General features: G+C 41.0%; 1 protein-coding gene and 1 long non-coding RNA gene across 8 annotated transcripts in view; one reads left to right on the forward strand and one right to left on the reverse strand.

Moving 5' to 3' along the window:
* The window catches only part of CADPS2 (calcium dependent secretion activator 2), a 707,505-nt gene that overhangs the window by 168,201 nt on the left and 514,177 nt on the right, over positions 1-25,127 (forward strand). The window lies entirely within an intron of this gene.
* LOC130369078 (uncharacterized) lies at positions 889-24,736 on the reverse strand. The gene is made up of 4 exons (XR_008892661.1): positions 24,447-24,736; positions 19,046-19,191; positions 10,169-10,233; positions 889-1,211 (listed from the first exon to the last, which is right to left on the reverse strand). It is a non-coding gene; the product is annotated as an uncharacterized LOC130369078 (long non-coding RNA).

Here is a 25,127-nt window from a genome sequence, read left to right on the forward strand (position 1 = left end):
TATATTTTTTTTTTATATAAGGAAACAATCTGGGTTCATGAAAAATGCCTCAGAAAATTAAGCAAAATTATAGTAAGTAATAGTAATGGTATAGGTTTTCCAAATCAAGTAAAGAAAAAAAATATTGGAATTGCTGTGACTAGCATTTCTAAAACATATGCCAGTATAAGTTTAAAAATGTAAAAGAGAAAGTGCTGACAGACCTCACCGAGCTATTGGACTAATTAAAAGAAAACATGGCCCACCAAGAGAATTAAAGAAGAACTCCAATGTATTTTTATATGGTTCCATAATTTTTTTGCAGTGGAAAATAAAATAAGGGGATACTGAAAATAGTATCTATAGGATCTATGTGGATCTTGGAGCAATTTTCACAATTTAACCTGCTTTTGAGTATCATGCAGTGGTGACAACTGGGGATATGAGGTTTTGCTTAACAGCATGCTGCCAAGTGTCAATAGGTGGTAGCTGGAGATAGCTTGCTAAGGACAGACCTCATTGTCATTAGAACTCTGTTATTCCCATGCTCATAATGTTGAAAATGACTGTTGTAGTTCTAACATAACTATCGTAGTAACTTTTCAGACCTATCAGTTGGCTTATATCCAATTTCTTTTTTTCTGTTTCTAATCTGAAAAAAATTGTCAGCACCTCTTAAAAGCTGGAGAAAAAATAGGACATTCTAGATTTTTTATAAAGGCATTATCATTTCAGCTCATTAGAATTAGTTATTTTATGAAGGTTAAAAAATACCGTATCTAGCCAAAGCACAGCAGATAACGGATTACTCTCTGGGTGGCTCCTGTGCATTCAGACCAGGGTCTCCTTATTCCACAGTGTAAATACAACAATAAATGTATAATGAATGAACGAACAGGCGAGGATTGCATGTATCCAAATTCTTTTATCCAAGGTATCTTCAACTGTTACATAGACAGAAAATAAAGGATATCATACAGGATAATCACCAGTGATAGAGTAGCAGAAGTTGAAAAGGCAGCTACAGAGTTCATCCGCCTCACCGAGGTCTCCTGTTCCTGGCCATAATCTACTGCATCTCCTGTGGGCTGGAAGTCTGATCGCTCAAGGCATCAGAGCTCCGACCATGAACCTGGCGACGTTTCAGGAGATAGAACTCCCATTCTCAAGCCTATCACGTGCACAGCCACCACCATGCTAAATATATCGTACTTCTCGCGAGAACATTAATTCTATAACAAAGTAGAAAAAATACATAAAAACTATTAGGAAAACATACCTTCAGAGTAAAGCAATTTTTTAAAAATACATTGAACAAACAATTTTCATTAATCCCATTTTGGCTAGCGTTCCTAGCCATTTGGATCCAATATACTAATCGTCTCAGTAAGTTCTTTCTAGTTAACTCTTCCTGTCCTGTACTCTCTAACTCTTCAAGCACCATCCACCTTAAATCACATACATGGTGACCATTCTAAAAAAAAAAAAATGTTATCTTTTTTTCATTTTTCATTTTTCATTTTCACCATCCTAGATGTTTGTCCAACATAACCCATTCCATATAGGCACTTAATTAAATAAATTAAATTTTTGGTCTCACATGTAAAAAAACCTTTTTATTGCTATCAGTGTGCCTTTTGTGGAGTGAGTAACTGTATCTCCCTTCATAATGCCATGACAATTCTGACAGACTCTGCATGGAAATGAACCCCTATTTGTCACTTTCAAAAACGTCTGTTTGGACTTTTTCAGTTGCATATCTGATCTTACCAAATGATTTGCAATTGACTTTCCCTTTTTATATGTAAACCTTGGGCGTTCCTTTAACAATACCCCATATTTTTCATCAACACTTAGCATTTTCCAATTTTCCAGCATTTTTTTAGTCATGTCCATCATGCGTAGTTAGAAACATAAATCTGTCCATTTTCTCAAATTTTCTCTTTCTATCCTTTTTTCTCAGTTGTTCCCTTTAGCATTTTATCTACCTCTTCCACTTCAGATATTTCTTAACCTCTCTGTATAAACTTTTTAATCATATTCTTTCTAGTTTTCTGATATTCTTCTTCTGAACTACAGATCCTCTTAGTCCTAATTATTTGTCCTTTCTTTATCCCTTTGAATACCTGTGGGGCATACGCACTTTCTTTATGAAGTAAATTGTTTCCATCGCTTACTTTCACAATAAATGTGGTCTCTAGTTTATTATTCACATTTTTCACCTCCACGTCCAAATAATGTATATTGGTAGCGCTTGCCTCACATGTAAATTCAACTAACGAATGACACTGATTTAAATATTCTACATATTCATCCAATTCTTGACGTGTACCTGCTCATACGACAAACACGTCATCCACATATCTTAACCATTTCCTTACCTTATTTTCTAATGAATGTGCTGGAACATACTTTTCTTCGAATTTGGCCATAAAAATCTTTGCCAGACTGGGGGCTACTGGAGACACCATAGAAACTCCTCGTCTCTGTAAAAAGAAATCTTCACCATACCTTAAATAATTTTTAGTATAAGTTCCAACAAATCCATTACGAATCCTATCTTAGTATTAATGTGAGTATTATCATTTATCAGTTGTTCTCTAATTGCTAACATCCCTTCTTCAACCGGGATATTTGTGTACAAACTGGAGTATACGTTTGATAATGTATTTTTTTTTTTTTTTTATAATCATAATACGAGGAAAAGTATAGATATGGAATGTATACCTGACAAACTTAGAAAAGTAATTTTGATCCAAGTGTAGTTTTCAACAGTTGGTAATTAATGAAGTTACAAAGGAATGGGATAAAGAGAGATATAAATTTAAATTAAAATTTTCTAGAGGAGAAAGGGTTGCACTTAGAGAGATTCAGGAGAAGGAAGAAATTTGTGTAAATATGGCCGATAATGGAGGGGCGTCGGTCTTATGGGACCGATCTCTACATGTGGCAGAAGCAATTAAACAGTTACAAGAGGTGTATTTAAAATTAAATAAAGATCCTACAGAGGAAATTAAACATGAGATAAAGTGTATGCTTAAAGATGCTACTAGTAATGAAATTATATCTTGCGAATTTAAGAATATATTGTTTGAGACACTTCGTATTCCTGTTCTATATTTACTCCCCAAGGTTCATAAGGATTTTAGTTTCCCCCCCGGAAGTCCCATAGTCTCGGGGGGGGGGGGGGTCAACGCAGTCCTATATCCACTGGCTGTATAAGTGGATGGATTTCTACAAAAAGTGGTTAAAAAACTTCCTAATTGCTTAGTTGATACCAATGATTTTTTTGGATAACTTGGCAGAAATGAATGTAGAAGAAACATGTCTATTGTGTACCATGGACATCAAAAGTTTGTATCCCGGTTGAAGAAGGGATGTTAGCTATTAGAGAACAACTGATTAATGATAATACACTCACAAATGCTAAGATAGGGTTCCTAATGGCTTTGTTGGAACTTATACTTATTAAAAATTCTTTTAAGCTTGGGGAAGATTTCTTTTTACAGAGACAAGGAGTTATATGGGGTCTCCAGTAGCCCAGAGTCTGGCAAATATTTTTATGGGCTAAATTCGAAGAAACGTATCTTCCAGCACATCCATTGAGAAATAAGGTAAGGAAATGGTTAAGATATGTGGATGACGTGTTCGTCCTATGGGTGGGTACACATCAAGAATTGGATGAATATGTAGAATATTTAAATTAGTGTCATCCGTTAATTGAATTTACCTGTGAGGCAAGCGATACCAATATACATTATTTGGATGTAGAAGTGAAAAATTTGAATAATAAACTAGAAACCCACACTTTATGTGAAAGAAAGTGATAGAAACAATTTACTTCATAAAGAAAGTGTGCATGCCCCACAGTTATTCAAAGGAATACCGAAAGGACTAATAATTAGGACTAAGAGGATCTGTAGTTCAAAAGAAGAATATCAGAAAAATAGAAATAATATGATTAAAAAGTTTATACAGAGAGGTTATGAAAGATCTGAAGTGGAAGAGGTTGCACAACAGGTGGATAAAATACTAAGGTAACAACTAAGAAAAAATGATAGAAAGAAAAAATACGAGAAAAGGGAAAGATTTATGTTTCTAACTATGTACGATGGACATGCTAAACTGTACATGAAAAATATGGGGTATTGACAGGGCCGTTTGAAGTAACTTGGGGGCCCCAAGCAAAATGGACATGGAGGCCCCCCCCCCCCCTTGATGTCCAGACCATTTTTGGAGTCCGTTGTGACATTATGTCCAATTTGCTTTTATTCCTCTCTTTTTTGGTTTAGTTCCAATACACACAAAGGGAATAAACGTGTATAGCAAAACATGTGTTACTGCAATCCTTTTCTGTGAGAAATACTTCACATTCTTGAAAAATTTCAGGGGTGCCAACATTTACGGCCATGACTGCATATACGGCAGATGACGCACTACCTTCACGCATTCTGCTGAATATATACGCGTTCAGTAAAAATGAACTCCTGCGGTTAATAAGCTGAAATCCCGACTGTCTGGGCATGCTGGGAGTTGCAGTTTTGCAACATATGGATGGCCACAGTTTAGAAACCACTACACAGTAGTCTCCAAACTGTGGTCCTCTAGATGTTGCAAACTTTTTGGGGGGAGTCTGCAGTCTGGCCACACAACGCAGAACAGTCGCTGGTGGCACAGACCACAAAAAGCGTTAAAAAAACCTGCACCCCAAAAAAAGTGCTCATCAGTAATAATTCACTGGTCAGCACTCAGGACAATGAAACGCCCCACAAAACGTGCAAAAAAAAGACTGCACCGCAGAAAAAGCTAGGGCCAGGCAGGAGACCAGTGTAATGATCTATAAACTGTGGCCTTCCATATGTTGGAATACTACAACTCTCAGCATGCCCAGACAGATGTCTGCCTGGGCATGCTGGGAGTTGGTTTTGCAACATCTGGAGGACCACAGTTTGGAGACCACTGTGTAGTGGTCTCTAAACTGTGGTCCTCCAGATGTTGCTAAACTGCGGTCCTCCAGATGTTGCTAAACTGCAACTCCCAGCATGCCCAGACAGCCTGTATTTCAGCTTAATAACCCGCGCAGCGCCGTAGGAGTTCATTTTTACTGAAAGCCGTATATATACGGCAGAATGCACAAATGCGTCATCTGCCATATATATATATACACACGGTATACTGCGGGAAGGGGTTAAGCACACTAAAACATCTGCTTCCAGTACACAAAAGCTTAATTTCTTTTTATAAAGATGCAATTTGAATGGTATTAACAATATATAATAACTTTAATTTGAGGGGTTGTAAAGAGCAAATTAGAGTGTTAATATATAGAATGCAGTAAGCAGTGAAGCGCTGAAAAGTTAGAGATTTAAGAGTTTTTAAAGTGATATACATATATATATACAAACGCGCATACTTTGATGCATTTCCCTCTGCCAATCAAATAGCAGCCTCCATTCATTTGGGAATCATTGTGAGAAGGCCACTGTAGTATGTAGAATGACAACACAGAGTCTGAAAGGATTAGGCTGGGTTCACATCACGTTTTTGCAATACAGTTTCCGTGTCAGGTTTTTGATGAAAAACGGATTCCTCAAAACCGGACTAAACTGTATCAAAACGGGTGTACAAAATTTTTCCCGGGTACGGGAAAAAACTGACAAAACTGTACAGGTTGCAAAACGGACACAACCTGATGCATCTTTTGGCCTGGATTTTTAATGGAGGGCGAATGCATAAGGTTTTCAATATGGTTCCGTACAGTTTTCAGATTGAAAAGGTATTCAGGAACTGTATTGCAAAATGTGGTGTGAACCCAGCCTTACTCAGCCTCAAGAACAAGACTTAAATTTTTTTTTTTTCAAAGTAAGTATTTCATTTTTTCACAATAATACAAAATAGAAGTCAAAGATTTAGCATAAGATGAAAAGACACTTCAAATGTCTATAGCAATAAACTAATAACAACCTGAGGACAAAGCAAGGTTGTGAAACAATAATGGATCACAGCGGGCTTGAGATACAATAACAATAGTATCAGGGTATACAAAAATCACATGTATACAGTTTTCGTGATCCAAGTGAGGAATAATGGCTATCATGACGTGCCATGGACAATGAGATAAACAAAAACAAACACATGGAGGGATGGAAAGGGGGGTAAGAAAGAAAAGTAGTGAAGATATAGGGGGGAGAAAAAGGACAAGGGAAGAGGAGAGATGAAGAGGACAAGGCATGTAGTAGAACCGAAAGGAAGGACCTACCCTGCGGAGAACTGCGTGCAGACGCTCGGTGTATAAGGCGAATACAAGTGGCATGTAGTGACAAGTGGCATGTAGAAGCAGGAAAGGATGCGAGTATGGGTAGATAGTTACTAATCAGCCAGAAACGTGGATTCATACCGTGGAGGAATGGAATGAAGTCCAGGGATTCCAGACTTTGAAATATCACTCTTCTTGCCGCTAGGAGGAGAAAAGATGATAATCTAACCGTACCCCTTGGTGACCGTGTTGGCAAAATAGAGAGGAGCAGGGATTCAGGGGTATTTGGAATATGTATGGATGTAATACGATAGATGACCTCCCAAACTTGTTGCCAGAAGCGGGAGAGCGAAGAGCACGTCAACCAGATATGAAGCATTGAGCCACCAGTTCCACCACAACTCCAGCAGTTATCGGGGACTCCCGGGTATTGCGAACAACATTGGGACACTTTACCATCTCGTTAGTTTATAATTAATCTCTTGGGCTTTACAGGAAATGGAGGTGCGATGGCACTGGGCTAGGGTCCTAGTCCAGTCCCCGTCAGGGATTAGATGGGCCAACTCCATTTCCCATGCATTCTTGCACGGAAGTAGTTTGTCTATGTATGTTTCGAGCACAAGGGGATAAAGTACACTAATAGCACGGCTTCTCGCAAATTGCACAGGTGCTCAAACTTAGTAAGTGTTCTGTGTAATCGCAGTTTCTGTACGTTTGCGGAATAAAAGTGTCGCAACTGTGTGTATTGAAAATTCTGCAAATGTGAGGGGGGATTCCCTTGCAGTTGATCTGACAGTGGTCTCAGTGCCGACGAAGTTGTTAAGTCTAGAAAGGTCACTTCCGAGTTTTTAGTGAAAGTAAAAAATGAGTGAGCGGTGTAAACAGGTGGGAAGGCAGGCTTGCCAAATAGGTGTGTAAATGGGCCATCTTGGAGAGAGAAAGCAGAATGGGTCAGGTAGGATGCTCAGGCTTTGGCTATGGAGGCTAAAGATGGAGGTAAATCAGGTGGCAAGCTAGAAACAGAGGAAGAGTATTTACGCTCGATATCAGTCATTGCCGTTTCAAGCTGGATCCACTGTTTATCACAACGATGGTGGAAATAGTCAGAATCACGGCTAAATAATAGTGATAGTCTGAGAGGGCCAAGCCCCCGTTAGTCTTAGACTGAATCAGGACATGACATGCTAATCTGGGGCGTTTATGTGCCCATATAAAACTAGCTTGGAGTGCAGTGATCTCTTTAAAAAATAAAAATAAAAAAAAAAATAAAAAAGGCACGAGGCATATGGAGCGGAATACAGGAGAAGAGATAAAGAAGTCTCGGGAGGACATTCATTTTGAAAATGTTTGTTTATCTTGCCCAGCCAGGCAAAATCCCAGCCAGGCGAGATCTAATTTCAATGAAAGGAGAAGGGGCGGGAAATTGACTTTTTATGTATCTGATAAATGTGCTGGGACAAAGATACCTAAGTATTTGAGCAAGCTCGGTTGCCATTTAAAGGTGTAGGAAGTTTTCAGGTGATGCACGGTGGCTGGGGGGCAGGGTGATGTTAAGCGCCTCACACTTAGAGGGTTTCAACTTAAAATTGCTGTAGTCGGAGTATTGTTGTATGTTAAGTATAAGGGATAGGAGGGAAGTGAGAGGGGACGATAAATAGAGAAGGTCATCAGCGAAGGCCGTGCATTTGTAGTGGGATGATGAGACAGAGACCCTAATATTAACATTCTTGCATATAGACGTAAGATGTTCCATACAAAAAACATAAAAGTTTGGGGAGAGGGGGCATCCCTGTCTCATCCCATTACAAATTGTAAACTGGTCTGATAGTTGACCATTTATCTGCAGTTGGGCTCTGGGTTGTGAATAAAGTGCCATGATGCGAGCCAGCATAGAGGGGCTCAGTCTAATTTGCTTAAGGGTTTCCACATGAAAGCCCCAGTCCACCCGGTCAAACGCTTTTTCAGCGTCCAGAGACAGTAGAAACAGAGGGGCATTATGGGTGCGGGTATAGTTGGGGATAAATTTGGCAAAAAGCTTAGTGTCAGTGTTGATTAAGGAGATGGGATGATAGCTGGGGCATACTAGGGGAATAACGGTGGCATAGGCCTTTAGAAAGGATTGAGGAGGAGGAGGGGGAGTGTCAGAGATGTTAAAAGCCGATAACAAGGGAGAAGAAAGTTCAGGTCTGAGGGATTTGAAAAACTTGGCTGTGTAGCCATCTGGGCCTGGGCTCTTGCCAGCAGGTAACAATGTGATCACTTTTTCAAGTTCCTCAGAGGTAAAGAGTGCTTCCAATGACTGAATCATAGAAGAGGAGAGTTGGAAGGGCTGTGTCTGTTATATATTGTAATATGGAGGGGGCAGTGGTCACCAGGTAGTGGTTATCGGGAGGAAGGGGGCAGTGGTTATCGGGAGGAAGATAGACCATTAGATTGTTTGATGGCAGAAATAAATAAGGAAGACTTTTTATCACGAACTGCATTAACCAACATTCTTCCAGATTTATTACCCCATTCATAGAACAGTTTGCCTGCAAGTTGTTTATGGTGTTTGTTTCAAGTTCATCAAGGCCAAAAGTTATGTTCAGACTCTCACTAGATCTCTGTAAACCATGTCCTGTTGTGACTGTTTGTGCAATGTTTCTAGAATGCTTAACTGTTGCAAGAGGGAAAAGCTGAGTTTTCCCTCTTTAGCCGTGCCCCGTGTCTAAGGACACCCCTAAGAACACACTTTAAGGCTTCCCATTCAATTAATGGCAAACAGGTGGATATGATCAGTTTGAAAACGTTCTATCTACTCCTTAAGATCTTGCAGACATAGAGGATCCAGCAGGAGAGACTCATTTCCATGAGGAGCAGAACTTGGCAAGAGAGGGAAGCTAAAATTTACAAGTGACCGGGGCATGATCGGAGAAGGTTATTACACCTATTCAGAAGTCAGTCACCGAGGGCAGTAAATGATGGGGGCAAAAGACTTAATCGATTCGATTATATACTTGATTAGGATGTGAATAAAAAGTATAATCACAATCCTGGGGATGTAGGGACCTCCAAACATCACTGAGTTGTAGGGAGTGTAGTTTCCATCTAAGAGCATGAAGCTTACTATGAGATAGGCTCGCGTGGCCTGAGGAGGTATCAACCTGAGGAAAGAGGGCCAAAATCTGTCAGTTTATCCAGTACCCTTAGGAGGAAAGACACTTTGTTTCTATTAGGGGTGTATATAGCAGCCACAGTGAAGGCCTGTCCCGAGAGCTCATGGTTTGCGAATACATAGCGTACCTCAGGGTCAAGGGAGGAGAAAGTGATTGCAACCGGAACAGATCTGTGAAACTCCACTGACGCACCTTTCGTCCCAGCTTCGGGATTTACACTATTAAGCCAAGTCGGATAGTATTGGTTAAGTCTAGGGAGGTGGCCTTCTTTGAAATCAGTTGCAAACAAAACAGGGCAAAGAGTGGATCCGGCACTGCAAGCCACCTGAATCCTGTTACGGGGAATGTCTTAGCCGGCAACAAAGTCCTGCGGGGCTTTACTGAGGGTGCACGCAGAGGAGCAGCCTCGCAGCGACAGACTGTTTCCTGCACCCTAGACGCACTGCCTTGACCAGCAGCCTGAGGAAGTGAGTCTAGGGCGCAGGAAACAGTCTGTCACTGCGAGGCTGCTCCTCTGCGTCTCCCCGCTGTACCTTGCTATGGATACCGAATAAAGATTTTGTTTGGAACGAATACTTGAGTGAGTGCATCTGCTTTCTTTCTTCTTTATTGCTTCTTTGAAATCCGTTTCCTATATAGCCAGGATATGAATGTGCTGTTTATGTTAGGAGAATATAATTTATGAACGCTTTTCGGGAGTATTGAAACCCTTGACGTTGAGGATTGCCAGTGTGATTTCAGCCGCCAAGTGGATGTATTGTGAGATGGGTCCACTTACCATGGGTGTCACGGATCATCAGCACGGTCTCTGCGCAGGGCAGGTACAGAAGAGAATCGCCAGTCCTGTAGAAGGGGAAAAAAGCAGAGAAAGCAAGGGTGAGACAGTAGCAGGAGAGAAAAAATATCCATAAGGGAATGGGTACACAGGGTCTAAAAGAGGAGGCCATAAGGGCCTATGACAAGATCGGAACCAGTCCAACTGTCAAGATAAGGTGGGAATCTTTCAAGATGTGCCAAATTTGAGGCACGGTTAATCGGGTTGGTAGGGATAGTAAAAAGAACTAGGTTGTGTAAGTGAAAACTCACGGCCAGGGCCTAAGAAAAAGAAGCTCGTCTCGGCAAGGCCAGTCAAGTGCTAGTAGAGGCTGCGAGGACAACAACAGCAAATAGCCTATGGGCTATATAACAATAACAAAATGACGGGAGGCATGAACAACTAATGCGGAGGAGATACAGATATACAGTAAAGTGTACTATGGGTGGGGCAATATAATAGTAAATATCAATATCATCTAAACCTATACGGTACGTTCCGGGGCTGTAGCTGGGGGGGCAATAAGCCCAAATGAGAGCGCTACAGCAGTGGAAGACCAGAGGAGAAAAATCAATGTATGCATCGGAAAATCATGTTCAGGTATTTCGTTTGCTTGAGGTTGAGGTGCTAGGGAAGAGCCACCTGGTCGTCCTTTAGTAGGCAGTCTCTGATTGGGAACTTTTGGTCTTTGGAGAGAGGCAGGGAGAAAGAGTCAGTCCCAGTCCGGCAGGGGCACTGGAGGTAACTTGAATGTTGATAAGAAAGACTGAAGGTCTTTTGGTCATCGTATAATAGCAGAAGTGGATCCGTGTCTGGCAGTAATAGAGAACGGAAAACCCCCATGGTATGTAATCTGGGTGTTTTGCAGTAGTTGCAGGAGAGGTTTCAGTGCTGCTCGCAGTTTGAGGGTACATAGGGATAGATCAGGATAGGGTTGTATCACTGTTCCATTGTAGGATAGGCTAGGAAGGTGTCTCGCCCGTCTCATGATGTCATTTTTGATTAAGAAATTATGGATCCTGCAAATAACGGGGTTTCTTGGGGTCAGGGTCTTTAGCTTTCAGGGCTCTATGGGCCCTGTCAATTTCCAGATGTGTGTCTTGGGGTCTTTGGAGGATTTCATTGAATAGTCGCTGGAGAGTACCTGGCAGTTCTTGAGGGGAGACAGACTCCGGCAGACCTTTGACCCATATGTTATGTGTATATGTATATAAAGGTCCTCAATTTCAGCAGCCTTTGTAGAGAGAGATTTTTTGTGTAGATTCTTGTAGTTCTTGGATTCGTGAAGACACAGAAGTGCGGAATTCATCAAACTGATGGACTCGGTCGGATAAACATGTGACCTCAGCCTTCACCGTTTTGAGATCTTGTCTCCACACTGATTTCAAATCAGAGGCTAAAGTGTGCATGTCTGATTTAGTAGGTAAGAGGGCCAACAGGGCTTGCAGCTCTGGATAATTTGACCGCCATTTCAGGAGAAGGGAGTGTGGGATCATTTGGAGCATTAGCAGTGGAATGTCTCTTTGGAGTCTGCGAGCTGCGGGAGGCACTCTGCATCGCTCTGAGATGGTCATCAGAGGAAGAGTAGTCTGCATTCTGTGAGCCACATGGTGACTTTTTTAGTGGAGTTTTGAATTAAAAAATTTCTTGGCGGGAGGACTAGCCCCCAATAGTCCGTAACGTCACCTTCAATGGATGAACAGGCATCAGACTGAAGTCTAAGATTTCATGGTTCCTGACCCATCCGTTACATCTAAGGCAGGCGGGAGAGGCACAGGCTGGGTATTACATTGGGTACCGGCTGTGGCACCTCTGAGTTTAGCTTCATAAGTTTCTGATTATGGCTGGCTTTCCACACTTGACTGAATTGACAGAGAGCAGTCTGCCTTATGAATAGAGGTGGAAGAAGAGGTGCATTGGCAGCATATTGAGGCTGGTGAGGGACAGGTAGGTGAATTGAAAATTATAGGGATTGCTGAGTAGAGTGGAGCTGTGCTGCAGGGGTTAATCATGGCTTCTGCAGGAGTAGGATAGGCATCCACAGCTGGTGTGGGGGACGCTAATACAGTGGTGGTATATGCAGACACAGTGTGGGCTCCACTCCCTGCACAAGATGGTGGATGCAGGGAGGAGTTCTCATGCCACTGTGCCTGTGTGGGTCATGCCTGATGAAGCTGCTGTAGCAGTGAAACGCGTTGCATGTTGGGAGAATAAACTACCTCCACTTTTACTTACCTGTCGACATTCTGTGTCCTGCGCCATTTGAAGCCATTTGAAGCCTGCACCTATACTGAAGCCATTATGTGTCGGTCCAGGACTCTGATGGGCATCTCCCGATGTACGTGGGAGAAGCTCTGTGCGACTCACCACATGGAATGTCTTGTCACTCTGAGGGGCCGGCTGGCGTGCGGCATTCCAGTCAGGTTGCTGATCAGCTGGGAGGATGTGCCTTGGTGCGCAGCGGCTGCAGCGCCGACAGCTTGCGCAGATCTGACAGGCACTGGCGGAGCATGGGGGTAGGCCATGTCTCCGACATCTGTGCTTTAACGGGTGGAATATGGGGCTGAAAGAATCCTGATATTGGTCTCTGTGGATTGCTGGCACCTTGGGCTGCTTTTTTTTCTGCCTTTCCCCCACGACTTGCCTCCCATAACAGGAGGAAAAGCCTCTAAAACAGTGGCCCAGGCAGGAGCTCCTAAAGCGTGCGGCTCATCACAAGCGCACCGAGCCACGCCCCACAAGACTTTATTTTAGGATACTGAATAGTAGGTTACCAAAAACAGAAGACTAATAATGCATATGGCAGCAAAGAGGAAAACTTTTTATTTCCAATGGAAAAAAAAATCTTGATAGTGATTTATTAACCCTTTAAGGACAGGGCCAATTAGTTTTTTTCTCCTCTTAGTTTAATAGGCATAGCTGTTTTTTCATCTACACACCCATATGAGGGCTTATTTTTTGCAGGACCAATTGTACTTTGTAATGACACCTTTCATTTTTCCATAAATTTCCATATACTCCGAAACAAAACTTGTCATAGTAAATTGAAAAAAAAATGCAAGTTTGCAAATTAGGGGTGGTTGTGTTTTCCAGAGATGTGGAATTCGTATCGCCCGATGCACGGGACAAGCTGTTCCCGGGCGCCGGGCAGGTGAATTTTTCATGCATTTTCATAAAGGAGAGGAGAAAGAACCCACATTTTTCTCCTCCCTTCTTCATCATCCAGTAATGATGAGCCTTCCAGAAGGCGGCGCCGCAGGGCACTGCCAGTAGAGGCCCCCATATTGGTGACCCTGTCCCCTATACAATTCCCCCTGACCCCCCCCCCCCCCCTCATATTGGTGACCTATGTGAGCCACTGATATCTAGGTTTTTTGGCTTCCCAGAAATCCAAATTGACCTCACAGTCCTCACTGAAATGCACTTTAGGTTTTTTTTTTTTTTTTGTGACAACTTTTAGGTCAATGGCAGCTCAAACATACTTTTCAAACATACTTTTGCACCCCGATGCTTTTTTGTGCACACGGCACAATGCTAGTGTCCGCAGTAAGCATAAGCATGTCTATTCTTTCTGCGGAGTCCACACAGAAATGCATTTCCGTCTATAAGACAGCGCACTTCCGAGCACTCATAGTGCCTGGATGTTCTACCAGTGCTCCGCTGTTGGTGAAATGTTCGTACGGAAATTTTCCGTGCAGACATTCCATCGTCTGAACATAGCCTCAGCCGCCCTTATGAAAATCTCCTATTTAGGCGTCAAATGCGGATGGCACTCTCTCACTTTGGAGCCCTGTTGTATTTCAAGGCAACAGTTTAGGGCCACATATGGGGTATTTCTGTACTTGGGAGAAAATGTGTTACAAATTTTTGGGGACTTTTTCTCCTTTTACCCCATTCTGAAAATGAAAAAAATTGGGGCTACACCAGCATGTTTGTTTAAAAATGTATTTTTTTACACTAACATGCTAGGTTTTTCCTTCATTTTTCATTTTCACAAGAGGTAAAAGTAGAAAAAGGCCCCCAAAATAAGTAACACAATTTCTCCAGAGTACAGCAATACCCCATATTTGGGCGCACAACATGGCTCAAAAGTGAAAGAGTGCCATAGACCTCAAATGTACAAATTGGGGATTTGTGCAGGGGTGGCTGATCGTACAAGAGGTTCTGACAAACGCTTAAAAAAACAAAACAAGAAAAAAACTTGTGACCCCAAAAACAAAACACGTTTCCATTTTGGAAACTACACCCCTCACGAAATGTAATAAGGGGAGCAGTGAGCATTTACACCCCACAGGTGTCTGACAGATTTTTGGAATATTGGTTCTTGAATATGAAAAATTTAATTTTTCATTTGCACAGCCCACTGTTCCAAAAATCTGTCAAATGCCAGTGGGTTTTAAATGCTCACTGCAACCCTTGTTGCATTCCTTGAAGGGTTTAGTTTCCAAAATGGGGTCACATGTGGGGGGGGTCCACTCTTCTGGCACCATAGGGGCTTTGTAAACACACATGGCCCCCGACTTCAATTTCAGCCAAATTCTCTCTCCAAAAGCCCAATGGTACTCATTCTGTTCTGAGACCTGTAGTGCACCAGCAGAGCACTTAACGTCCACATATGGGGACCTTACATACTCAGAAAAGCTTTTTTCTTCTAAAAATTTCAGTTATCACCAGCACTTTAGTGTATTTTGATTTTTAATTTTTCATTTTCATGTACGACAAATTCATCAACCACCTGTGAGTTTTTTAGGCTCACTGTATCCCTTGTTACGTTTTTTTGTTTTTGTTCTAGCACCATGGGGGCTTACAAAATGCGACATAACCCCCCAAAAACCATTTCAGCAAAATTCTCTCTCCAAAAGGCAAATTCTGCTCCTTCTCCCTGTAGTGCAATTGAAGAGCACTTTACCTCCACATATGGGGTATTTCCATACTCAGAAGAAATTGGGTTACAAATGTTGGGGGGCTTTTTCTCCTATTACCAATTTTGGAAATGAAAAATTTGGGGTAACACCAGCATTTTAGCCCCCAAAAATTTTTTTTTCATTTTAATGTCCAACTTTAATGAAAATTCTTCAATCACCTGTGTGGAGTTAAAGGGGTTATCCACCATACGGTGATTTTAGTATGTGGTAATGGACATGCTTGGGAAGGACCTGCGCTTGTCTTGGGGCTAAATGGCCATGTTGTGAGATTAACCTTAACACTATGGCTAGCTGTTTGTGAACTGGTATTTCCTGTTTGACTTTTTTTTTTTACTACAAATCCCACAATTCCATCTTCCTCCCTCCCACACATCAACCACCCCACCCACTGAAACATAAATGAGCTGCATCCATTCAAATCAGTGTGGTTTTCAATCAGGGTGCCTACAGCTGTTGCAGATTGATCTCTCTCGCACCAAGCGATCGCTTCACCCATCGAAGCAGACAGGCTCCCTGTCATCAGCTGACTAGTGAGTCAGGTCTCGGCCGCATTGCAAGCTGGGAAAAATCTGAGACAGCAGTCATTTTGTATGCTGATAAAAATAAATATTGGAGTGAAAATCACAGAAGAATTGTGAGAAAACCGTAACACACAGGTACAGACACTAGATTATGAACGACGCTAACTTTACAGCCCCTGTAGCATAGTCAAATAAGAAAAATTCCTGGAATACCCCTTTAAGGCTTACTGTACTTGTTACATTCCTTTAGGGGTTTAGTTTCCCAAATAGTGTGCCATGTGTTTTTTTTTTTTTTTTTTGCTGTTCTGGCACCATGGGGACTTCCTAAATGCAACATGCCCCCCAAAAACCATTTCAGCAAAATTCCCTCTCCAAAATCCCAAAGTTGCTCTTTCCCTTTTGAGCCCTGTAGAGCGCCTGCAAAGCACTTTACATCCACATACAAGGTATTCCCTTACTCGAGAGAAATTGGGTTACATATCTGGGGGGGGGGGCTATTTCTCCTTTTACCTCTTGGGGTTACCAAAATTTCTGACTCTCATTTTGAATACCTGCGGGGGGGGGGGGGGGCGGGGGGGTTGCTGTTTCTATAATAAGATCATTTTGGGGGGATTTCTCACAGAAAGACCTCTCAAATCCACAAAAAACTGAACTGGCCCCTGAAAAATTCAGATTTCGAATATTATTGTGAAAATTTGGAAAATTGCTGAAGCCCTCTAATGTCTTTAAAAAGTAAAAACATGTCAACTTTATGATGCCAACATAAGGTAGACATATTGTATATTGTAATTTTTTTTGCAAAGAAATTATGCAAGTATCAACGAAAATTTACCTCTATAAATGGTATATGTCTCTGAATCAAATCATAAGTAAAAGCAACTCATAGTTATTAATGCATAAAGTGACGGTTAGAGATGAGCGAACTTACAGTAAATTCGATTTGTCACAAACTTCTCGGCTCGGCAGTTGATAACTTTTCCTGCATAAATTAGTTCAGCTTTCAGGTGCTCCCGTGGGCTGGAAAAGTTGGATACAGTCCTAGGAGACTATTTCCTAGGACTGTATCCACCTTTTCCAGTCCACCGGAGCACCTGAAAGCTGAACTAATTTTTGCAGGATAAGTCATCAACTGCCGAGCCGAGAAGTTTGTGACGAATCGAATTTACTGTAGTGTGTGTGTGGTCAGATTTTGCAAATATGTAAAAAAAAAAATAAAAAATACAAAGTGTTATTACAGATTAATGCCAAAGCATTGCAGTACAGTTTCAATTTTGGCTCCCCACGTTATTACTGTGTCAAGGCCTTCATAGCCTAGAAGATCTAGGATTGTTTTTCTATCAAAGCAGTATGCTGCAATTCTTCCCTTTTTTTTTTCTATTAAATTTAAAAAGGTTCCATTATCCTGTCACATTCTTTAGCTATAAAACAGCACTTAAAATTTGGGACATTTATCCCCAAATTCCCTGTTCTGAGTTCCAATGACTCTCCTAATTGTTAGTTTGAAAAGTAGAATTGATTTGCTCTTTATTATTTTTGCTCAACAGTTGTAATTGTTTTTTTTTTTTGTTTTGTTTTTATGTCTACATGTGTTTGTTGGTTTGTATTAGTTTGCTCTCTCCATATTTTTGAGAGCGCTAAAAGTATTTGAGGCATTGCGGCAAATGACATATTTTCCTTTTTTTAAATCTTAATTGCATTGCTTCTTCCGCAAGTAGAACCAAAAATGGCTTAATCTTGCAGTGTGGAATAATAGATGGAATGCAGTTTTGGAAAGACTTCCTTTATGCCTGCAGTACAACGTGCGCTGCTGACTGAAAGTGCCTGTGGGCATTTGGTCCCTATAGCCTGTATTGTTGTCAGTTAAATGGGATCATGAGTGTTTGAAAGGTGTTTGAGAATGAACTGAAAATCATTTTCACAAGTGGATGATTACTTCTGCCACATGTTAACCCAGCTCCATCAGAATGACCTAGATTTTTAAGACTGCATTAATTGCTCTTTCAACCTTGACTGAGATTTTTCTCTTTAAGAAAGCCCTTTGCTGGACTCAGCAGCTACATGTATTGAATTTTTCTTGCCGTATTTTGTTCATTGTCTGAGCCAAATAAAACCTCGTAAATATAGAGGATTTGCCATTTGGGCTGTAGATTGCTTCATTCCTCAAAATAAAAAGGAGAAATCAAAATGGTCTATGAGAAGTAATAACTGCCCTTTTCCACATTTCCTCTGCTAAATACTTTTGAGTATTCAGCAAACAATTATGTTTTTCAACTATTCATTAGTGCTGATTTTTCATCTTGAAGTATAGCCATGAACTGTCACAGCATGGACTCGGTGCAAATAAATTGCCATATTCCTTTTCATATCCCTCACCAGAATAAAACAAAAACCATGGTGTTTCATGTTATGTACTGTGATTGGAAAGCACACTATTTACAAAATTCTGAAAGATGTTCATAAGCTGTGAAAAGAATAGTAATGCATAGCAATTAGTAAATTGTATATATTTTTATTTTTGTAAAGAAATTAAGTGGTGTTCTTGGATCTGAAAATATAGGCTCCAGCTACGGAAAAATGTTTTTATGTTTTATTAACTAAACAAACTAAACATTCTGTAAAAATATGTAGCATTCCCAACATTAGATTTCCTCTTGCAACTTAAACAGTTATGTTTCTTAATTGTAAATGCCCAGTATAAATATTTTGTAATTGTAAGATTCACAGTTTTTTAAGTTTAACAATATGAGCTTTTGTTATATGGCTTTATTTTTTAGCCAATATTTATTTTTCAAAGCTTCAAATTGTGGGTTTCTTTCTGTTGTTTCTATAAAAAGGATAGGTTTCAGAATTTGGTAACATCACCAGGTGTATAGAAGCTGCTGTTGAAGGGATCATATTGTTGGATTAGGACTGTATTAGGAGGACCATTGGGAAGGCAAATTACTATTGCACATTGCACGTCTTCATCAAATATCCGCTTTGTGCTATTGATGCTCAGAGCCTTTGTTAGTTTAATCCCACGTGAAAACATGTGATTACAGAATAAAGAGGGCATAAGCGTTCTTTTATAATGGATATGTAACAGAAATCCTCTGAAAATGATGTGCTTATTATAGTGACTGCTCATTCTGAACAATTTAGTAATATATGACCAAATGATTTCTGTAAACACCTAGAGGCACATGGAGGAGTAGATCAATTTGACATGTATTTATGTGCTGTGTGTTGTATGGATTATGGATAAGTTATATATACTTTGTGTGTATATTTTATTACAATATTTTTTAACTGTTTTCTAATTTTCAAACTTAAAAATGACATCCAACAATTTTTAAATTTTTTAGGAAAAAGCTGGAAACATTGATTAAATAGACAAGAAGACATACTTATCTTACCCAATCCCTTGCCACTTCCATTCTAATGCATTCAGGGTCCCTCACCAGTCTTTACTTGCTGGTCCTTCTCAACACAGGATATTTGAATGTTGCAGCCGGAGATGACAGATGGGGAATCCAGAATGTATCGAAACTTGAGAATATTTCTACATAAGACAAAGTAAACCTAACTAAATTCAATGCAAAACACATTGGTGGGAATTTATTAACCCTTTCAGGACCGGTCCTTTAAAAAAAATTTTTTTTTGAGGTTTTAATTTTTACTCCCCGCCTTTTTTATTTACATTACTCTTTTATTTTTCCATCTAAAGACCAGTATGAGGGCTTGTTTTTTGTGTCACCAACTGTACTTTGTATTTCATTGTACATTTGGAGGTAAAATGAGTGACATCACTCATTTTACCTCCAAATGTACAATGAAATAAACTAAATGTATTTGTAGGGCAAAAAAACAAAACACCACCACCATATTGCAACTTTTGGGGGCTTCCGTTTCTACCCAGTGAACCTTTTGGTAAAAATGACACATTGGGGGAGATTTATCAAAGGATTTAGACTGTTTTTTTCGATCTAAATTTGTTGCACAGAAAGTCGCAGTCTAAATATGTGCAGCTTTTCTGCGACTTTTGCTTTAGAGAATTTTTAGAACATGATACATTCTAGTCTATTTTAGACGGAAAAATGCATTGGTGCTGAATTTATCAAAAGCGATTTTTTTCGGTGACAAGTCGCATCGGCTGAAATTACGCTGTAATGCTGGAGCAGGTTTAAATGCAGTCTAAAGCATAGATCCCGAAGTCTGTGCACAGAATTTATCAAGAGTCGTGCGCCTTTTGATAAATTAGGCGCACAATAGACCAGTTTGGTCACTATAAATCTCCCCCATCATCTTTATTCTGTAGGTCAATACAATTTAAAATTATACCCAATTTATATAGGCTTTGTTTTATTTTACTACTTTTAAAAAATTCGAACTTTTTGTAAGAAAATTATGCTTAAAATTGTTCACGTCTGATCCCTATACCGTATTTTTCTGCATATAGGGATGTATGAGGAATTTTTTTACGCTTGTGCCTTTTTACAGTGGCTTATCCTAATGTTTTAATAGATTGGACATTTACGTATGCAAAGATACCATAGAATCTTATAGAATGTGTCGGCAGATAAGAACCATTTGGCCCATCTAGTCTGCCCAATAATCTGAATACTATCAATAGTCCCTGGCCCTATCTTATATGAAGGATAGCCGTATGCTTATCCCATGCATGTTTAAACTCCTTCACTGTATTTGCAACGACAACTTCTGCAGGTTTAGGTTTTATAAAATTTTTTACTTTTTTTTTTAATTTAAAAAATGGTTAAGGGGAGGGGTTAAACTTTTATTAGGGAAGGGGGTTAATGTACTTTTTGCAATTTTTTATAATTTTTATGCAAATTTTTTACACTTTTTTTTTTCTCCACTGGAGAGCATTGATTAGTGTTATCGGTGCTACATTGCTTCAGCCTAGCATAGCTGACTGCAAGCTTGGAGCACCGATCAGATGGCAGGAAGGAAGGTAAGAGACCTTCTGCCATTCTTTCAGATAATATGGATGCTGGGTTTCACTGCAGCAGTCCCGATCAGCCCACTGTGCTAACCGGGAACGAGATTTACCGCTTTTAGACGCCGCAATTAAAGGGGTATTCCAGGCAAAAACTTTTTTATATATATGAACTGGCTCCAGAAAGTTGAACAGATTTGAAAATTACTTCTATTAAAAAATTCTTAATCCTTTCAGTACTTATGAGCTTCTGAAGTTAATGTTGTTCTTGTCTAAGTGCTCTCTGATGACACGTGTCTCGGGAACCGCCCAGTTTAGAAGCAAATTCCCATAGCAAAACTGGGCTGTTCCCATAGCAAAACTTCTAAACTGGGCGGTTCCTAAGACACGTGTCATCTGAGAGCACTTAGACAAAAAAGAACAACCTTAACTTCAGAAGCTCATAAGTACTGAAAGGATTAAGATTTTTTAATGGAAGTAATTTACAAATCTATTTAACTTTCTGGAGCCAGTTGATATATATAATAAGTTTTTTCCTGGATAACCCCTTTAATGCCGGACATCAGTCCGATCGGCGATGTCCAACATTAGCCATGGGCCCGGTTGCTGATAGCAACTGGGACCCACCAGGTATGATGCACGCTCACAGAGCTGTAGCTAGCTTCTTTTCCAAGGCAAAAACAAAAGATTGTGCCCCCTCACCCATCTAGACTCCTGGCACCCCTGAGGAAAAAAAAAAAAAAACATTTGCGGGCCACCGCTACCAAATTATTATTTTTTATGTTTCTTATGTAGATTACATTACGGTTTTATGCAGTGACTCACAAATGACATATTCACTGATCAGAGTCATTCTCTGTTTTTTTACTTCCCCATCTGACCCAGGATATCATGATAATCTGTTCCAGCCAAAACTCTTCAGGGCAGAACCTGCAACACAAACCTATTAGGCTGCACTCTTCCAGCATTATCCTCCCCTTTTCCCCACAAATGACTCCAGCCTCCTCCAAACACAATGCCACTAGCCTTCCCACAACGCACAGGGGGGAAATTTATCAAAACCTGTGTAGAGGAAAAGTTGCCCAGTTGCCCATAGCAACCAATCAGCTTGCTTCTTTTATTTTTAACAAGTTCTCTGCAAAATGAAATAAGCAATCTGATTGGTTGCTATGGGCAACTGGGCAACTTTTCCTTTGCACAGATTTTGATAAATCTTTCCCAATGCCTCCAGCACCCACCCACAAGCACACACAATGCCTCCAGCCTTCCCCACACACACTGCCTCCAGCCTTACCCCACACTGTGACAGAGGGGTGTACATGGGAGACAGGGGTGTAGAGGGGTGTATTTGGGTGACAGAGGGGTGTAGAGGGGGTAACAGTGGGGTGTAGAGGGGTGACAGAAGGGTGTAGAGGGGTGAAAGAAGGGTGTAGAGGGGTGTACAGAGGGCTGTCCAGGGGTTACAGAGAGGTGTAGAAGAGTGAAAGAAGGGTGGGGGTGCACTACCTGAAGCTAAGTAGGCCTCTATCTGCACCGTCCCTGCTTCTTCCCTCCATCCCCATCATTCTGCTGAAGGACCAGGGAGAATCCAGAGTCCAGAGCTGCTCCACAGGAGAGGGAGGATACACGAGGATTGGAGCTGCAGCATCACCCATCCCGGCACTGCACACAGACTACCTGCCCGCCCGGCCTGCACGCCTGTGACTCACAGGTGCGCAGGCCTGGGCAGGAAAAAATAAAATAAAATGAGTGCCATATTTCCCACCAGAGTGTCCTGGCACCCCCCGGTTGGGAATCACTGCCTCAGTTTAATGTGTGCTGGGCTCTCTTTGCAAGCAGGTTCAGCGGCCAGCGCCAACACAGCCCTGGCTGCTGCGCCCCCTTGTAACTGCGCACCTGAGGCGTTCGCCTCACTCTCCTCATGGGAGCTCGAGCCCTGTGCGCTCAGCTGCTGAGTGCGCGTTATACAGAGGGAGCCTGCAGTGGACGTAAAAATCCGTCATTTTGCGGGAACAGGTTAAAGTAGAATAAAATGACTGTTTTGACATTTGACAAAAAATTAATTGACTGTAAAAGTTTTTATATATATATATATATATATATATATATATATATATATATACACATGGGTCCCATTATATGTTGTATAATGCTGTCACAGCATTTCTCAATAACTTTAAAATTGGCAATGATAGTATGATGTTGTGGGGACATATTGCTGCTTTAAGGTTATTGCAACTGGTCATAATAGCAAATAATTTTGTTGACTTCCAGAAAATTCTGAACGGGATGTCTAGCCATCAGTATTAGAGATGAGCGAACTTGCAGTAAATTCGATTTGTCTCGAACTTCTCGGCTCGGCAGTTGATGACTTATCCTGCATAAATTAGTTCAGTTTTCAGGTGCTCCCGTGGGCTGGAAAAGGTGGATACAGTCCTAGGAGACTCTTTCCTAGGACTGTATCCACCTTTTTTCAGCCCACCGGAGCACCTGAAAGCTGAACTAATTTATGCAGGATAAGTCATCAACTGCCGAGCAGAGAAGTTTGTGACGAATCGAATTTACTGTAAGTTCGCTCATCTCTAATCAGTATGTGAGGCTCTAAATATCAATTTGAAGAACAAGATAAAAAGAGGGAGAGCTCAAAAGAAACAAAGGTAAAGGGGTACTCTGGTGGAAAACATTTTTATTTTAATTTTTTTTTAAATCAACTGGTGCCAAAAAGTTAAACAGATTTGTGAATTACTTCTATATAAAAATCTTAATCCTTCCAGTACTTATCAGCCGCTGCATACTACAGAGGAAGTTGTATAGTTATTTTATGTCTGGCCACAGTGCTCTATGCTGCCACTGTTTAGAGTAGGAGAGGTTTGCTATGGGCTTTTGCTTTTACTCTGGAAAGTTCCTGACACGGACAGAGGTGTCAGTAGAGAGCACCGTGATCAGACATAAAAGAAATTAGAAAAGAAAATAACTTTCTCTGGAGCATACAGCTGCTCATAAGTACTGGAAGGATTAAGATTCTTATACAGAAGTAATTTACAAACCTGTTTAACTTTCTGGCACCAGTTGATTAAAAAAAAATTCTACCGGAGTACCCCTTTAATATTTTAGATGACTCAAATGTATTAAGATGTCTTGGGTAGTTCACAGCTTAAAAGCACTCTAGTGTGGCAGAACAAAAGGAGGTTGGGGTTATTCAGGCAATTAAAAACATATCCCCTAGGCATCCATAGGGGAGCATCGGAGATACCGGAGCGCCATACTCTGATATCTCCAGTGCTCTCATAGACAGTGCAGTGGGGAGAGTTGGGCCCTATTATGGACATCACAGAGGATGTGAGAGGCCATACGCAAACACGCCTACCCCCTGTGATCAGACACTTATTTTTATTAAATGAACTGGTGCCAGATAGTTACACAGATTTGTAAATTAAGATTGTATGGGGAGGGCTCACTTATGCTGTATGCAATTTACCAGAGCAGGCCAAACAAACACCCACACCTAAAGTGAAAAAACTAGCAATTAAAGTGATAAAATATTTTTGGTGCTCAAGGGTATATGGATATTGAGGTCAAGTATACAGATAAATATATGTGACAAAAACCATACTATTAGGGGCTGGAGGAATATTAAATAATAACAATTTATTATACCGCAATATTAACAAATATAATTAGGTAGTGTAATCACAGGGCCCTTGTGATACACCCCAAATAGATATAAATTATAAATATAAAATATAAAAATATTATACAATATTATAAACATATAAAAAAAATTACTATTAATTGCTGCCTGTAATATTGCTATTTGTAAAAAAAATATGTCCTTAACCTGTAGAGGACGGAGGGCGTACCTGTAAATCATTCAACAGGCATCCCGTGCCAATGCCCAGAGGGGTCCTGAGCCATTTGAGGCGATTCTGGGTCATACGGGTCTCCGATGACCTGGAAAATAAGGGGGATCGGGGGTGTCCAAGGGTGTCCCCCTGAAGGGATAGAAGTTAGGTGGCAGGGGTGCCACCACTCCTATCCCTGCTATTGGTTGATTAGAAGCGATCGACCAATAGCAGATCAGGGACGGGGGGTTAAAGTTCTGTTCCCCCGTCCTGCCCACCCACTGTAATCCGGGCAGAGCAGGGGAACCGTTGATGATCGGCGGCAGCAGCGGGCGGCGATAACGTGCAGACTACGGAAGCCGGTGAGTTGCCTAGCAACGTCTGGAGGGCTACAGTTTGAGACCACTATACAGTGGTCTCTAAACTGTAGCCCTCCAGATGTTGCAAAACTACAACTCCCAGCATGTCCAGACAGCTGTTTGGGCATGCTGGGATTTGTAGTTTTGCAACAGCTGCCCAAACAGCAGTCTGGAGTTGTAGTTGCGTATCTCCAGCTGTTGCATAACTACATCTCCCAGCATACCCTTCGGCGATCAGTACATGCTGGGAGTTGTAGTTTTGCAACAGCTGGAGGCAGAGTGGTGGGAAAATACTGAGTTAGGTAACAGAACCTAACTGAAGATTTTTCCAACCAGTGTG

Source organism: Hyla sarda, chromosome 4 (assembly GCF_029499605.1).
Source record: "Hyla sarda isolate aHylSar1 chromosome 4, aHylSar1.hap1, whole genome shotgun sequence".
Lineage (NCBI taxonomy): Eukaryota > Metazoa > Chordata > Amphibia > Anura > Hylidae > Hyla > Hyla sarda.